The sequence below is a fragment of the Balaenoptera borealis genome (assembly GCF_965194805.1).
Source record: "Balaenoptera borealis genome assembly, contig: HAP1_SCAFFOLD_2793, whole genome shotgun sequence".
Classification (NCBI taxonomy): domain Eukaryota; kingdom Metazoa; phylum Chordata; class Mammalia; order Artiodactyla; family Balaenopteridae; genus Balaenoptera; species Balaenoptera borealis.
Window position 1 is genome coordinate 3,828 of NW_028121613.1, and position 15,387 is coordinate 19,214.

General features: G+C 46.2%; 3 long non-coding RNA genes across 9 annotated transcripts; 2 read left to right on the forward strand and 1 right to left on the reverse strand.

Annotated features, from left to right (window-relative positions):
• Window positions 1-373: 373 nt before the first annotated feature.
• Window positions 374-2,306, reverse strand: LOC309622438. Its single transcript, XR_014240871.1, has 3 exons — window positions 2,170-2,306; window positions 1,466-1,563; window positions 374-849 (listed from the first exon to the last, which is right to left on the reverse strand). It is a non-coding gene; the product is annotated as an uncharacterized lncRNA (long non-coding RNA).
• On the forward strand, window positions 1,605-8,568 carry LOC309622437. 7 transcript variants are annotated; one of them, XR_014240865.1, is made up of 6 exons: window positions 2,241-2,348; window positions 2,709-3,018; window positions 5,928-5,950; window positions 6,308-6,433; window positions 6,828-6,978; window positions 8,165-8,568. It is a non-coding gene; the product is annotated as an uncharacterized lncRNA (long non-coding RNA). The 7 variants fall into 7 exon arrangements; XR_014240867.1 differs by having other exon boundaries at window positions 2,287-2,366; XR_014240868.1 differs by having other exon boundaries at window positions 2,309-2,388.
• Window positions 8,569-10,001: 1,433 nt separating this feature from the next.
• On the forward strand, window positions 10,002-14,841 carry LOC309622436. The gene is made up of 2 exons (XR_014240863.1): window positions 10,002-10,113; window positions 10,458-14,841. It is a non-coding gene; the product is annotated as an uncharacterized lncRNA (long non-coding RNA).
• The last annotated feature ends 546 nt before the right edge of the window (window positions 14,842-15,387 follow it).

Below are 15,387 nucleotides of genomic sequence, written 5' to 3' on the forward strand. Positions count from 1 at the left end.
GAAAACCTTCACTCAACAGTGCTTTTGTGGTCGTGCCCCCAACATTCCCGTCTCCCAGCCAACCAGCCTGTTAGCAGCCACAGCTCAATCCAGAAGCAATCTTGCCCTGGCCAGATAAGGATGCCCTTACCTGTCTCAGCAGCCCCAAGGATGTCCAGTTTGTCACGAATGGCAGGTGCCAAGGTCAGAGCTTGGACTGGTGTGGGCGCAGAGAAGCCTAGGAAGCTGAGCGCTCGGAGAACTGGCTTGGGTACAAACAGATCCTTCCAAGCTGACACATCTGCCTTGTGATCACGCATTTCAGGCATCCACGTCTTTGCTCTTTTGGGCACCTCGGAGTAGTACCCTGAGGAGGCTCTGATTTTTTTTTCCCTTTCTTGTTCTTCTTTTTTGGAACCGTCTGGGCCGGGCTTTCTGATGCCATCTCCCCTACCTCTGGATCAGGACAAACTGTGCCATCTCCCTGGGGCCCTGGCTCAGTATCTTTGCCCTCAAACACTTTCTGGGCACTGGTTCCTTCAGTTTCCACATCTCTACTCTTCTTCAACTTCATCTTTTTCTTTGAGGAGGTAGACTCTCCTTCCTCCTCTCCTTCTGAAACAGCTTGTGACTTTCTCTTCTTGGGCTCCTCCTTTGAGAAGAGACTGGAGGAACTCTCCCCAGAGGAGACCAACTGATAATCCGTCAGTTCCTCAAAGCACACCAAGTCATCCATCTGTCCGTTTGCAAACATATTTGGGTCAATCTTCACCTGCTTCCATTTTCCCACAACTTTGATGCCCTTCCTCTGAATTCTGCCATAGTTTGGGGGCTCTGGCCTCGATTTTTTCTCTTTTAGCTTCATGGTTGCTGAAAAGGAGAGAAATGTTCCATTAGATTGGCAACTGAGAAGCACAGGATTCTGAGGCAACAGATAGTTTCTAAGCAGCCTACAGAGTATCAGGCCCTGCAAAGAAGTGAAGACACAAAGATGGCTCTAACGCTGATGCTGCCTGCTAGAGAAGATCAAAGAAGGAAAGAACTGTACCCGCAGAGCGGGCAGCTTGGCCTGCAACAGAGGGGACACAGGAGGTGTGGCAAAGACACATGAGCGAGATCTGGTCTGGATTCCAGATCCAATGCCGACCGCTCGTGTGCCCTTGGCAGCTCCTGCTTAATCCTCTCTGAACCTCAACGTTCTCATATTTTTAAAAGGGGGGAGGGGTTTACTAGCTAGGTCACAAAATGTTCTCTGCAATAAATAACATTCTCTAAAGCATGGTGGGTGAAGCCTGCCACTCCCAAGCCATTTTGAAGGCTGAATAAGAATCTGAGGGGGTCGCTGGAGGGTGGGTGAGGGGGACAGCTTTATTAAGAGTGCACAGAGCCTTCTTCCTTCTCAAGCCTTGCCCCAAGAGGGCAGATGCCTTTGCCACCACTCTGGCCTTTGCCAAATGGCTTAAAACCCAACCAGCTTTTTCATTACCTTTTAAGTGATTTAAAAACAAGTGATCTATGCACAAGTCGTCAGACTGGAACTCGAGCCACGTTCTCCCCTTTCAGAAAGGCCGAGAAAAATAGATCCTGTGGAAAGACAAAGGGAAACCTTGGTTCAAATCTGGACCCGTCACTGGCCAGCTCTGGGTCTGCGGTGCACGTATTAATCACTGTGAGCCTCAGTTCCTCGTCTGGAAAACGGGGATGATGACGGTGTGTGTCTCCTTGGATCGTCACGCGAAGACAAAAAGGTGACGCACGTCCAGAACCGCTCAGCATGGCGCCCCGCCGGCAAAGCAACCCAGAGCGCAACGAAGGTTCACCCCCAGCACGGGCTACGCCGCGATCACAAGCAACCCGGATCAACGACGGGGGTAAGAGGGGAGGCACATGGGGGCGAGGACGCGGACTGCGACCCGCAGAGCAAGCGGGGGTGGGGGGGGGGGTCGCTCCTCCTGGCGCCCGGCCAGGAGCCCGGCGCTGGCGCCTCGCGTCAGGCACGAACCGGCTCACGAAGCAGAGAAACCGAGGGGCCCCCGGCGCAGGGTCGGCCAGGCCGCTTGACGAGGCCGGCGGCCGCCCTCTCTGGTCCCGAGAACACAACGGCCTGGAGAGCCACGCGCTGGGAGGCCGCCTCCAGCTCCTCTCGGGTGCCGGCTCCGGGCTCGGCCCCGCTACGGCCTCGGTACTCACCGTGTAGGGGCGCCGACCAACCGCCTCAGACACTGCTGCACCAGCCCTCCTCGGCAGCGTCCACCGCAGTTCCGGGGAGGGGCTTGCGCTCACGCACGCCTGCGCGTTGGGAAGGAAGTCCCGCCCCCATTCTAGACCCCGCCGTTAATTCGCTGCGCGGGGCGGCTTTCGCAGTCCAGGTACCGAGAGCGCGAACGGTTGGTGCAATGGGCTGCGCGGGTAGGTTCTCCTCTCGGGCTTAGGGAGCAGGAGCAGGTGGAGCCCGCCGTACCTCCTCTGAAGGGGCTCTGTTCTAGCTCATGTGTGGGAACGTAAGTTCTTGTATTCTTGCTTTGGTTTTAGCGCAGTGGCTGTTTACGTACTGGCTGTGTGCCTGGAGCCTCGCAAACGTTTTAGCATTTAATTTACAACTCAACCAGCCTGTATTGGAGGTGTTGTTTTCCGCAGGTTTTCATGCCTCGCCTGTTGCTCACTGATGGTTGGGGAAGGTCGGGCTGCCTGCAATAATCAAGCTAAACTGGGTCCTTTGTTATATGCAGAGAAATCAGCTTCACGGTAGTTAATCTTTTTTTCGATGTGGGGATCACCAGACCATCTGGGAAACCTTTCCCACGCACTGTCTCTATGTCCGGTGACTTTGGGAAGTCCTAAAGGACAATGGGGGAATTCACCAAGCTTAGGTCGAGTGAGCCTCCCGACCACCCTGGAGCCACCATGGGACACAGCTTAACTCATTTCTTGGAGGAACTTGCCAGTGTGTCCCCAAGAGTCTGGGTGGCATAGTCTGTGCCCAACTGGTGCCTGAAGTCTACGGGGACTGCACTTCCTGTGCTCCGGACTTCCTCATAGGTACTTTTCCATCTGGCTGTTCATTTGTATCCTTTAATATCCTTTGTAATAAATCAGTAGTGGTGAGTAAAGTGCTTTCGTGAGATCTGTGAGCCTTTTGGCAAATTATCAAACCCAAGGAAGAGGTCATGTTACGGAAGGCAAGTCTGTGTGCCTGACAAACAGTGAGGCCAAACAATACCAAAACGTCAGTTTGGAGCAGAGAAAGGTATATTGCAGGGCCCTTCAAGGAGACGGGTGGCTCATGCCTTAAAAACCCAGAACTCCCCAAGCTTTCAGCAAAGCCCTTTTATAGGAAAGGTGAGGGAGGGGCGTGGTTAGTGGTTGCAAACTTGCTGGTGTCACATCCCTTGTTCTTGAGGTCAGGTCACAGTCAGATTACCATGTTCCTGTTAGCCTCCACCAAACAAATGTTATTCTCTGTTCTGACAAGGAAGGGCAAGGTCCCAAGGCACAACTTTCACCCTTCGAGGTCCAGGCACTGCCTAAGAGGAGGGGTTCCCTGTGCAGACAGGTTACCCTGCCCGGGAGCCTTAGTCCAGCAGCCGGTCAGGGTCCTCCCGCCAGTGCCCAGGCCCCGCTAAGGAGGCAGATCTCAGCTGCTGGCGACCGCAGGGCCAGGTCCCCAAACGCTGCCCAGCTGTCATCACTGAGGGACCCAGGCTCCCAGAACCCCAAGGGCCCTCAGGCTCCTCAGGCCGCCGAGACAGAGGCCGGTCCCATGGTCGGTGACCCATGGAGACCGCTGCACGACCAAAACAACCCAAAAAACCTGTTCTGCTTAAGTTACCTAGAGTGACTTCTGTTATCTGCAGCCAAACCCTGACTAATAGATGCATGGAACACATACACACACACACACACACACACACACGCACACGCACAAAGTTATCTCTTAAAAATGATTTTTAGTATTAGCAAGATTGAACACGTTTTCAAATATTTATTGGCCGTGTATAATTCTTTTTTTAGGAACCACCTCTTCTAATCTGAGTTCCTTTTTAAAGACAGTTCTTTTGAAAAACTGTTTCATAAGAACTCTCTTTACATTGGGGATTCTAGTGATGCAAAGGGTATTGGGTTTTTTTTTTTTTTTTCCCCTCAGTAGATTCCATGTCTCTTACCCTTGTTTGTGGTGTTTTTAATGTCACATGTGGTCTGATGGTACCAATCTCTACTGTTCCATAGGTTGTCTTTCTAGCTGTCTTCTAGTGACAGGAAATTCAGAGAAACCAATAGGCCTGTTTCTCCAGGAGGGGGATGTCCCTCATGCCCTGAATTCTGCCAGGAAAGTAGATTGGATACCAAGTGACGTGGAGGAGGGGCTCCTGCAACCTTGCTGTGAAAACCTCTCCCCTCTGTGTCCCATGGACAGTGTCACCCAGTATCCCAGGGGAAACTGGAGCAGTTTTTGCTGAGCTGTTTGGGGCTGTTGTCCTAAAGCTAAGCAGGGGTGGGGGTGGGGGACAGACAGGTCCTAGGTCTGGTCCCTCATGTCCTTGTATTGCACAAGGGACAAAGCCTCATTTCCCAGGACATTCAAGCATATTCCAAGCAGAGGCCTCTTCCACCCCTGATTCTGCCCCTTCTTCCATTTCCTGCCCCTCCTTTTCCCCCCAGCTTCACACTGAGATTCTCACTTTCCCCTTTTTTCTCCTTATTCATTCTTTCATTCAAAACACATTTACTGGGACTTCCCTGGCGGTCCAGTGGATAGGACTTCGCCTTCCAATGCAGGGAGTGCAGGTTCGATCCCTGGTCGGGGAGATAAGATCCCACATGCCTCACGGTCAGAAAACCAAAACATAAAACAGAAGAAATATTGTAATAAATTCATTAAAGACTTTAAAAATGGTCCACATCAAAAAAAATCTTAAAAAAAAAAAATTTACTGAGCTCCTGACCCAGGGGAAGATGACAGACAAATCTACACTTTTCATGAGACTTATTCCACCAGGGGTAAGGAACAGAAAGAAGTAAATGTAATAATAGCACCTATTTTGTGAGTGCCTATGTGCGTCCAAACTAAGGCACATCAAGGGTAATTCACTTGCCAAAGGTCACAACTAAGGATTCCAACCCAGGCACTGGTCAGAGATCATGCTGTTAACCAGCAACCCATACTGCCGCCTTGGTTATTACAGATGTGAGATTAGGGCTCTGTGCCATTTGTCAGCCAAGGTAAAATGTTTTGTGCTATGAATTTGTAAATCATGGCAGGCAGGGGAAGGACGATCTCATATAAAATAAAGTTCACAAGAATTGCAGTCGAGTTTTATAAAAAGGAGGACTATGGATTTGTCACATATCCAAGAAGGGATTTTGAAAGGGGAAATAACGCTCCCGCGGAAGACTCACCACGCGGGCCTCACCCTTGCATTAGCGTGCAAAGGTGAGTTCTACCTGGCACCAAGCCTGGGAAGAGATAGACTCACTTCCTCCTTGGACTTTTGGGCTTAGACGTCATCCAGCATGGAGGCGATGGAAAAAGATTGCCATGCAAATGGAAAGCAGAAGAAAGCTGGAGTAGCAATTCTCATATCAGACAAAATAGACTTTAAAATAAAGACTCTTCCAAGAGACAAAGAAGAACACTACATAATGACCGAGGGATCAGTCCTAGACGAAGATATAACAATTGTAAATATTTCTGCCCCCAACATAGGGGCAACTCAATACATAAGGCAAATGCTAACGGCCATGAAAGGGGAAGCTGACAGGAACACAGTCACAGTAGGGGACGTTAACACCCAGCTGGCGTCCTCGGCAGCCTCACTACCTGCAGAACTTCTGACACTGCTCTTCCTTCCCAGACAGTGACCTCGCAGGGTAGGCAGGGCCGTAGGAGGTGGGGGAGGGGAGAGAGCAACAGGACTCCACTCACTGTATCCCTCTCTGCTTCCATCCAGGGCTGCTGTCACTGTGACCAGGGGTGAGTGTGCTGGGAAGGGGCTTGAGCCCACCTTTACCAGGAGACTTTGGGAACCTCCAGTCTTGTATCAACCCAGGTCACTCTGAAGCCCTAAGACTTAGGCTGGGTGGGCAGTGGGCGGGGCAAGATGGATTATTAGAGGTGAACAGGATTCTGGAGATCAGGGAGCCAAGCAAAGTCATTATTAACTTTAAAAGCTGTGGTCTGTGCAGATTTGGGGGGCAGGCTGGCAGTGCCCGCAGGCTCCTGTAGGACAGGGGACAAGTCTGGGGCAACAGAGAGGTGCCCCTGCCCTCCCCCCGCCAGTCCATCATAAATCAGGCAGAGCACTTCTGATTTTCACACTCTGTTTCTCAGAAAGATAGTGGTGTACTTGGCTCTGCACCTAGTGTTCCCACACTGCCTCCAAGATGTCAGCTAAAGCCATAGAGAGCGGGGGAGGAGATGCCACTGACCCCTTCCGGCCGGAATCCCCCTCTGATGGTGAGTGCCCTAGGGAAGCTCCAGAGGGCGGGGTGGCCCAGGGCTTGGGGTACCTGAACGAGGGCGGAGGGGGTCTGGGTTCTGGCCTGGAGCTGCCACCAGGTGCACTGTGCCCCATCAGGTCTCTAATCTCCTGGGCCTCACACTCCTGCTCTGTGAAGTCTGGAACCTGCCAGCTCCGCGTTGGTGCTGGGTCTCCCTCTCTCTGTCTTCTCCTTGGGTTCACCTCCAAGCATCTTTGTCACCTCTTAGCACAGCTGCCATTGAGGTCCCCTCCCAACATCAGAGTTCTTGGGAGTTTCGGGAGATGGTGGAGGGCGCCGTGTGGGGCCTCTGGTCCCTCAGCTGCCCACCCCACTGGGAGCTCCCCCACCTCTTTTTTTTGTTTTTCCAGAGGAGGATGAACCTTCCCAGTCATCCGACCAGGCCTCTGATGGTTCTCCTGGGAAGCCACCACAGGGGCCACCCCAGGGGCCAGATGGATCTGGCTCTGACCCCCAGAGACCCACCCAAGGATGGAGGCAGCAATTTCTCCCATAAAGCAGGTAACTGATCCCTGAGCATCAATCCACGGGCCCTCACCCAACTCCCCACTGCTTAGTTCAGCCTTCTGAGTTGTCAGTGTCAGGCCCACGTTCCTGATAGAATCGCTCTGACACTCACATTGTCAGAAAAAGGGCACAGTATACATGAGAGATGAAATAAATGACGCTCTAGAATCAGAGGAGCCACACTTCAGGACTTGGCTCTGCCTCTGACTTGCTGAGTGACCCAGAACCAGTCACTTGCCCTCTCTGGGCCTTGAATGGTTTGCTTTGAAGCACAGGGTAGGATGAGGTCCCTCTCAGGGCTTTCCCAGAGCCAGGTCATATTCTGTTAGGAGGGACGGAGGCGCTGCTCAGGCTCCAGGGCAGCCGGCAGGCGCAGGCGCAGGCGCAGGCACGGCTCCTTGCCGGTTAAGTCCACTGGCCGTGCCCGACCTTTTGGCCCCATAGCACCCAAGGCGGGTGAGTACCATTTCTCCATTTTCGCTCCTCCCGTGATGCCCCAGGGCCTGGTTGTTAAAGTCCACCCAGGACACACCCTCGCAGAGCAGTGTCACGTGTAAGGGTGGGGCTAGCCTGGGGCCAGGGCAGCAAAAGACACAGGCTTTTTGTTTTATTTTGGGGGGGGGCCCATAGAATAGACACAGCATTAAATTTACCAAGGTAACCATTTGTCAGCGTGCAGTTCAGTAGTGTTGACTGTCTTCGCATTACCATGCAGCCAACCTCCAGAACTCTCTTCATCTGCCCAAAGTGAAACTCTGTACACATTAAACATTAACTACCCATATCCTCCTGCCCCCAGCTCCTGGCAACCACAGTTCCTTCTGGCTCTATAAATTTGACTAATCTAATCTAAATTCCACGGAGGTGGTATCATACAGTGTTTGTCTTTTTGTGACTAGTTTATTGTACTTAGCATAAGGTTCCCAAGGTTCACCTGTCTGTCAGAACTTGCTGTGTAAGGCTGAATGATATTCTATTGTGTGTATATACCACATGGTGATCATCCATTCATCCGTTGACGGACACTTGGGTTGCTTCCGCCTCTTGGCAATTGTGATCAATGCTGCTGTGAACACGGGGGTGCAAATATCTCTTCAAGACCCCGCTTTCCATTTCTTTGGATATATATCCAGAAATGGGATTGCTGGATCATATGGTTTTCTATTTTTAATTTTCTCAGGAACTGCCGTACATTTTCCATAGAGGTGATGGTGACTAGGGTGGCAGTGGTGGAGCCAGAGACAGATTGGAGTCATGCAGCCACAAGCCAAGGATTGTTGGCAACCCCTAGACAATGGTGCTAGAAAGAGGCAAGGAAGGATCCTCCCCTAGAGCTTTCAGAGAGAGCCTGGCCCTGCCTACACCTTGATTTTGGACTTCTGACCTCCAGAACTGTGAGGGACCATGAGAGAATCAACACAGTTTGTGGTAGTTGGTTACAGCAGCCTCAGGAAACTAATATGGGCAGACCTCATTTTATCGTACTTTGCAGATACTGCGTTTTTTACAAGTTGAAGGTTTGTAGCAACCTAGCATTGGCAGATATTGGTTCACATTTTTAGCAATAAAGTATTTTTAAATTAAGGTATACTCCTTGTCTTTTTAAACAAAAGGCTATTGCACATTTAGTAGACTACAGTATAGTATAAACATAACTTTTATATGCAGTGGAAACCAAAAACTTCACGTGATATTCGCTTTCTTGCGGTGGTCTGGAACCGACCCCTCAGTATCTCTGAGGTGTCCCTGGACAGAGATTGAAAATCCCATTGTGGTTGAAGGCTGCATTAGAGTCAGAGTCTATACAAGGAGGAGGTGGGAGTCTCTAGGGGGGTGCTGGACACTGGTAATAGAAAGGGGGCAGTTTCTGTTAGTGACAGGGTCTAGGGCAGCACCGTCCAATACACCTTTCTGCGGTGGTAAGCATGCTCTCTGCGTGATCCAGTATGGTAGCCACTAGCCACATGTGACTATCGAGTCCCTGAAATGTGGGCCGTGGGACTGAGGAACTGAGTTTTAAATTTTATTTCATTTTAATTAACTAAGATTTAAATAGCACACATGGCTAGTGGTTCCTATAGTGGCCAGCATGGGCCTAGTGTATGACCTTGGGTGTGTGTGGCATAGAGTTCAAGATCTTTGGAAGTGAGGCATGAGAACTTCAAGGCCAGTTTGTTGGAAATATCATCTGTGCAGAAACGGAAACCCTCAAGACAGGTCAGGGGTACTGATGGAGAGAGAGGTGATGGTGAGCCATGAGCTGCAAACTTCAAGAAATGACTGCAGGTCTGAGCCTGATTTCGTACCTTCTCTCCCTTGCCTGGGACCAAGGCTCCTCTTTGTGGGGAGCTGGCTGAGCTCACTCCTGCAACTCCTGAAATCTCCGGAACTCCTGGTCCCAGCTGCCCCAGCACCCCAGTCCCTGCCCCTGTCATATGTCCCTGCCAGCCCCAAGAGCTCTCAGCAATTCGACATGGTCCAGGCATGCTCTGCCCCATGGTGCCAGGGGCTTCAGCCACAAGGCAGGATACACACAAGGAGCAGGGTGACTTCTCTATTTTTTTTTTTTAATTTTTGTATTTTATTTTATTTATTTTTTTATACAGCAGGTTCTTCTTAGTTATCCATTTTATACATATTAGTGTATACATGTCACTCCCAGTCTCCCAATTCATCCCACCAGAACACCCCACCACCACTCTTCCCCCCTTGTTCTCTACACTTGTATCTCTATTTCTGCCCTGCAAACTGGTTTTTCGAGGTTCCACATATATGCGTTTTTTCCTTTTATGGTTGAGTAATATTCTATTGTTTATAGTACCACATCTTCTTTATCCATTTGTCTGCTGATTATGGTGTATATTATGTACTTCCATATCCTGCCTATTGTAATAGTGCTGCAGTGAACATATTGGGGGTGCATGTGTCTTTGATATTTTTTTAACAGTAGTGGGATTGCTGGGTCATGTGTGAATTCTATTTTTAGTTTTTTTAGGAACCTCCACTGATAAAGCGGCTGTATCAATTTACATTCCACCAAGAGTGCAAGAGAGTTCTCTCTCCTCCACACCCTCTCCAGCATTTGTTGTTTGTAGATTTTCTGATGATGCCCATTCTGACCGGCGTAAGGTGATACCTCAATGTAGTTTTGATTGCATGTCTCTAATAATTAGTGATGTTGAGCAGCTTTTCATGTGCTTCTTGGCCATCTGTATGTCTTCTTTGGAGAAATGTCTATTTAGGTCTTCTGCCCATTTTTTGATTGGGTTGTTTGTTTTTTTTTAATATTGAGCTGCATGAGCTGTTTATATATTTTGGAGATTAATCATGTGTCCGTTGATTCGTTTGTAAATATTTTCTCCCATTCTGAGGGTTGTCTTTTCGTCTTGTTTGTAGTTTCCTTTGCTGTGCAAAACTTTTAAGTTTCATTAGGTCCTATTTGTTTATTTTTGTTTTTATTTCCATTACTCTAGGAGGTGGACCAAAAAAGATCTTGCTGTGATTTATGTCAAAGAGTGTTCTTCCTATGTCTCCTCTAAGAGTTTTATAGTGTCCGGTCTTACATTTAGGTCTCTAATCCATTTTGAGTTTATTTTTGTGTATGGTGTTAGGGAGTGTTCTAATTTCATTCTTTTACAAGTAGCTGTCCAGTTTTCCCAGCACCACTTATTGAAGAGACTGTCTTTTCTCCATTTTATATCCTTGCCTCCTTTGTCATAGATTAGTTGACCATAGGTGTGTGGGTTTATCTCTGGGCTTTCTATCCTGTTCCATTGATCTATATTTCTGGTTTTGTGCCAGTACCATATTGTCTTGATTACTGTAGCTTTGTAGTATAGTCTGAAGTAAGGGAGTCTGATTCCTCCAGCTCTGTTTTTTTCCCTCAAGACTGCTTTGGCTATTTGGGGTCTTTTGTGTCTCCTACAAGTTTTCAGGTTTTTTGTTCTAGTTCTGTAAATAATGCCACTGGTATTTTGATAGGGATTGCACGGAATCTGTAGATTGCTTTGGGTAGTATAGTCATTTTCACAATATTGATTCTTCCAATCCAAGAACATGGTATATCTCTCCATCTGTTTGTGTCATCTTTGATTTCTTTCATCAGTGTCTTATAGTTTTGTGAGTACAGGTCTTTTGTCTCCCTAGGTAGGTTTATTCCTAGGTATTTTACTCTTTTTGTTGCAATGGTGAATGGGATTGTTTCCTTAATTTCTCTTTCTGATCTTTCATTGTTAGTGTATAGGAATGCAAGAGATTTCTGTGCATTAATTTTGTATCCTGCAACTTTACCAAATTCATTGATTAGCTCTAGTAGTTTTCTGGTGGCATCTTTAGGATTCTCTATGTATAGTGTCATGTCATCTAAAAACAATAAGTTTTATTTCTTCTTTTCCAATTTGGATTCCTGTTATTTTTCTTCTCTGACTGCTGTGGCTAGGACTTCCAAAATTGTGTTGAATAATAGTGGTGAGAGTGGACATCCTTGTCTTGTTCCTGGTCTTAGAGGAAATGCTTTCAGTTTTTCACCATTGAGAATGATGTTTTGCTTTGGGTTTGTCGTATATGGCCTTTATTATGTTGAGGTAGGTTCCCTCTATGCCCACTTTCTGGAGAGTTTTTATCATAAATGGGTGTTGAATTTTGTCAAAAGCTTTTTCTGCATCTATTGAGATGATTATATGGTTTTTCTTCTTCAGTTTCTTAATATGGTGTATCACATTGATTGATTTGCGTATATTGAAGAATCCTTGCATCCCTGGGATAGATCCCACTTGATCATGGTGTATGATCGTTTTCATGTGTTGTTGGATTCTGTTTGCTAGTATTTTGTTGAGGATTTTTGCATCTATATTCATCAGTGATATTGGTCTGTAATTTTCTTTTTTTGAGGTATCTCTGTCTGGTTTTGGTATCAGGGTGATGGTGGCCTCATAGAACGAGTTTGGGAGTGTTCCTTCCTCTGCAATTTTTTGGAAGAGTTTGAGAAGGATGGGTATTAGCTCTTCTCTAAACGTTTGATAGAATTCACCTGTGAAGCCATCTGGTCCTGGACTTTTGTTTGTTGGAAGATTTTTAATCACCATTTCAATTTCATTACTTGTGATTGGTCTCTTCATATTCTCTATTTCTTCCTGGTTCACTCTTGGAAGGTTATACCTAAGAATTTGTCCATTTCCTCCAGGTTGTCCGTTTTATTGGCATAGAGTTGCTTGTAGTGGTCTCTCATGATACTTTGTACTTCTGCGGTGTCCGTTGTAACTTCTCCTTTACATCTCTAATTTCATTGATTTGAGTCCTCTCCCTCTTTTTCTTGATGAGTCTGGCTAAAGGTTTATCAATTTTGTTTATCTTCTCAAAGAACCAGCTTTTAGTTTTATTGATCTTTGCTATTATTTTCTTTGTGTCTATTTCATTTCTTTCTGCTCTGATCTTTATGATTTCTTTCCTTCTACTAACTTTGGGTTTGTTTGTTCTTCTTTCTCTAGTTCCTTTAGGTGTAAGGTTAGCTTGGTTATTTGAGATTTTTCTTGTTTCTTGAGGTAGGCTTGTATTGCTATTAATTTCCCTCTTAGAACTGCTTTTGCTGCATCCCATAGGTTTTGGATCATCGTGTTTTCATTGTCATTTGTCTCTAGGTATTTTTTAATTTCCTCTTTGATTTCTTCACTGATCTCTTGGTGAAGAGATTTAGTAACGTATTGTTTAGCCTCCATGTGTTTGTGTTTTTTACGTTTTCTTTCCCTGTAATTGATTTCTAATCTTACAGCGCTGTGGTCGGAAAAGATGCTTGATATGATTTCAGTTTTCTTAAATTTACCAAGGCTTGATTTGTGACCCAAGATGGGATCTATCCTGGAGAATGTTCCATGTGCACTTGAGAAGAAAGTGTAATCTGCTGTTTGTGGATGGAATGTCCTATAAATATCAATTAAATCTCTCTGGTCTATTGTGTCATTTAAAGCTTGTGTTTCCTTATTAATTTTCTGTCTGGATGATCTGTCCATGGGTGTAAGTGAGGTGTTAAAGTCTCCCACTATTATTGTGTCACTGTCGATTTCCTCTTTTATAGCTATTAGCAGTTGCCTTATGTATTGAGGTGCTTGTATGTTGGGTGCACGTATATTTATAATTGTTATATCTTTTTCTTGGATTGATCCCTTGATCATTATGTAGTGTCCTTCCTTGTCTCTTGTAACATTCTTTATTTTAAAGTCTATTTTATCTGATATGAGTATAGCTACTCCAGCTTTCTTTTGATTTCCATTTGCATGGAATATCTTTTTCCATCCCCTCACTTTCAGTCTGTATGTGTCCCTAGGTCTAAAGTGGGTCTCTTGTAGACAGCATATATATGGGTCTTGTTTTTGTATCCATTCAGCCAGTCTATGTCTTTTGGTTGGGGCATTTAATCCATTCACGTTTAAGGTAATTATCGATATGTATGTTCCTATGACCATTTTCCTAATTGTTTTGGGTTTGTTTTTGTAGGTCCTTTTCTTCTCTTGTGTTTCCCACTTAGAGAAGTTCCTTTAGCATTTGTTGTAGAGCTGGTTTGGTGGTGCTGAATTCTCTTAGCTTTTGCTTGTCTCTAAAGCTTTTGCTTTCTCCATCCAATCTAAATGAGATCCTTGCCGGGTAGAGTAATCTTGGTTGTAGGTTCTTCCCTTTCATCACTTTAAGTATATCATGCCACTCCCTTCTGGCTTGCAGAGTTTCTGCTGAGAAATCAGCTGTTAACCTTATGGGAGTTCCCTTGTATGTTATTTGTCGTTTTTCCCTTGCTGCTTTCAATAATTTTTCTTTGTCTTTAATTTTTGCCACTTTGATTACTATGTGTCTCGGCGTGTTTCTCCTTGGGTTTATCCTGTATGGGACTCTCTGCGCTTCCTGGACTTGGGTGGCTATTTCCTGTCCCATGTTAGGGAAGTGTTCGACTATAATCTCTTCAAATATTTTCTCTGGTCCTTTCTCTCTCTCTTCTCCTTCTGGGACCCCTATAATGCGAATGTTGTTGCGTTTAATGTTGTCCCAGAGGTCTCTTAGGCTGTCTTCATTTCTTTTCATTCTTTTTTCTTTAGTCTGTTCCACAGCAGTGAATTCCACCATTCTGTCTTCCAGGTCACTTATCCGTTCTTCTGCCTCAGTTATTCTGCTATTGATTCCTTCTAGTGTAGTTTTCATTTCAGTTATTGTATTGGTCATCTCTGTTTGTTTGTTCTTTAATCCTTCTAGGTCTTGGTTAATCATTTCTTGCATCTTCTCAATCTTTGCCTCCATTCTTATTCCGAGGTCCTGGATCATCTTCACTATCATTATTCTGAATTCTTTCTCTGGAAGGTTGCCTATCTCCATTTCATTTAGTTGTTTTTCTGGGTTTTTTTCTTGTTCCTTCATCTGGTACATAGCCCTCTGCCTTTTCATCTTGTCTATCTTTCTCTAACTGTGTTTCTTGGTCCACAGGCTGCAGGATTGTCGTTTTTCTTGCTTCTGCTGTCTGCCCTCTGGTGGTTGAGGCTATCTAAGAGGCTTGATGGGAGGCTCTGGTGGTGGGTAGAGCTCTCATTTACCAGTTTTATTTTACATAGGATGCCTCATTTACTAGAACCATAGATTCCAAGTTGCTCCATGAAAAATGTGATATTCTTAGCTGTCAACATTAGGGAATTTCCCCAATCACATTTTTAAATTGATTTAATGTGTTATTTTTGAAAACATAAGTTGGGATATCACAAAATGGACTTAGCCTGCAGAGGCTTACTTTCAACCAGAGAGCTCTATTTCCATGTTCCGCTTAACAGAACCCAAAATGATCTTCCTTCCCAAACCTCTTCCTTTTCCTGCACTATCTAAGAAAAAGTAACCACACTCTACATAGTTCCCTAAGCCAGAACCCTAGCAGCCATTTTTGCTTCTCTTTTCCCCTTCCCGCTCCATATCTAGTCACTGAGCACTTCTAGTCTACCTCCCAAATGACCTCAGATCCTTTCCCTCCACTCCAATCTCTGCCACTGCCTTTAGTTTGAACCCTCACTCCTCTCTTAGATGAATATAAAGTCTCTTAATGGGTTTTGTTGCTTCCATCAGTCCTACTTATTCTCAAGCGTGACCTCACTACAAACCACCTGATAGTGACTCCTTAACTTCACAACATTCAATGGCTCTCATGTTTCTGGGAAGAAAACCAAGCTCTTTACCCCAGCATCTACTTGGGGTTAATAGATCTAGGTTTGAATTTCAGGTTTAAGTACTTTGCAGCAGTGTGACCTCAGACTATTGGGCTCTCTAAGCCTTTGTTTTCTCACCGTGCCTGAGGTCACTGAGGGCAGGACTATTTTTCACACACGGGTGCCTGGCATGTAGGAGGGACTAATCAATGTTGAATGAAGGGAAAGTATTTTAAAA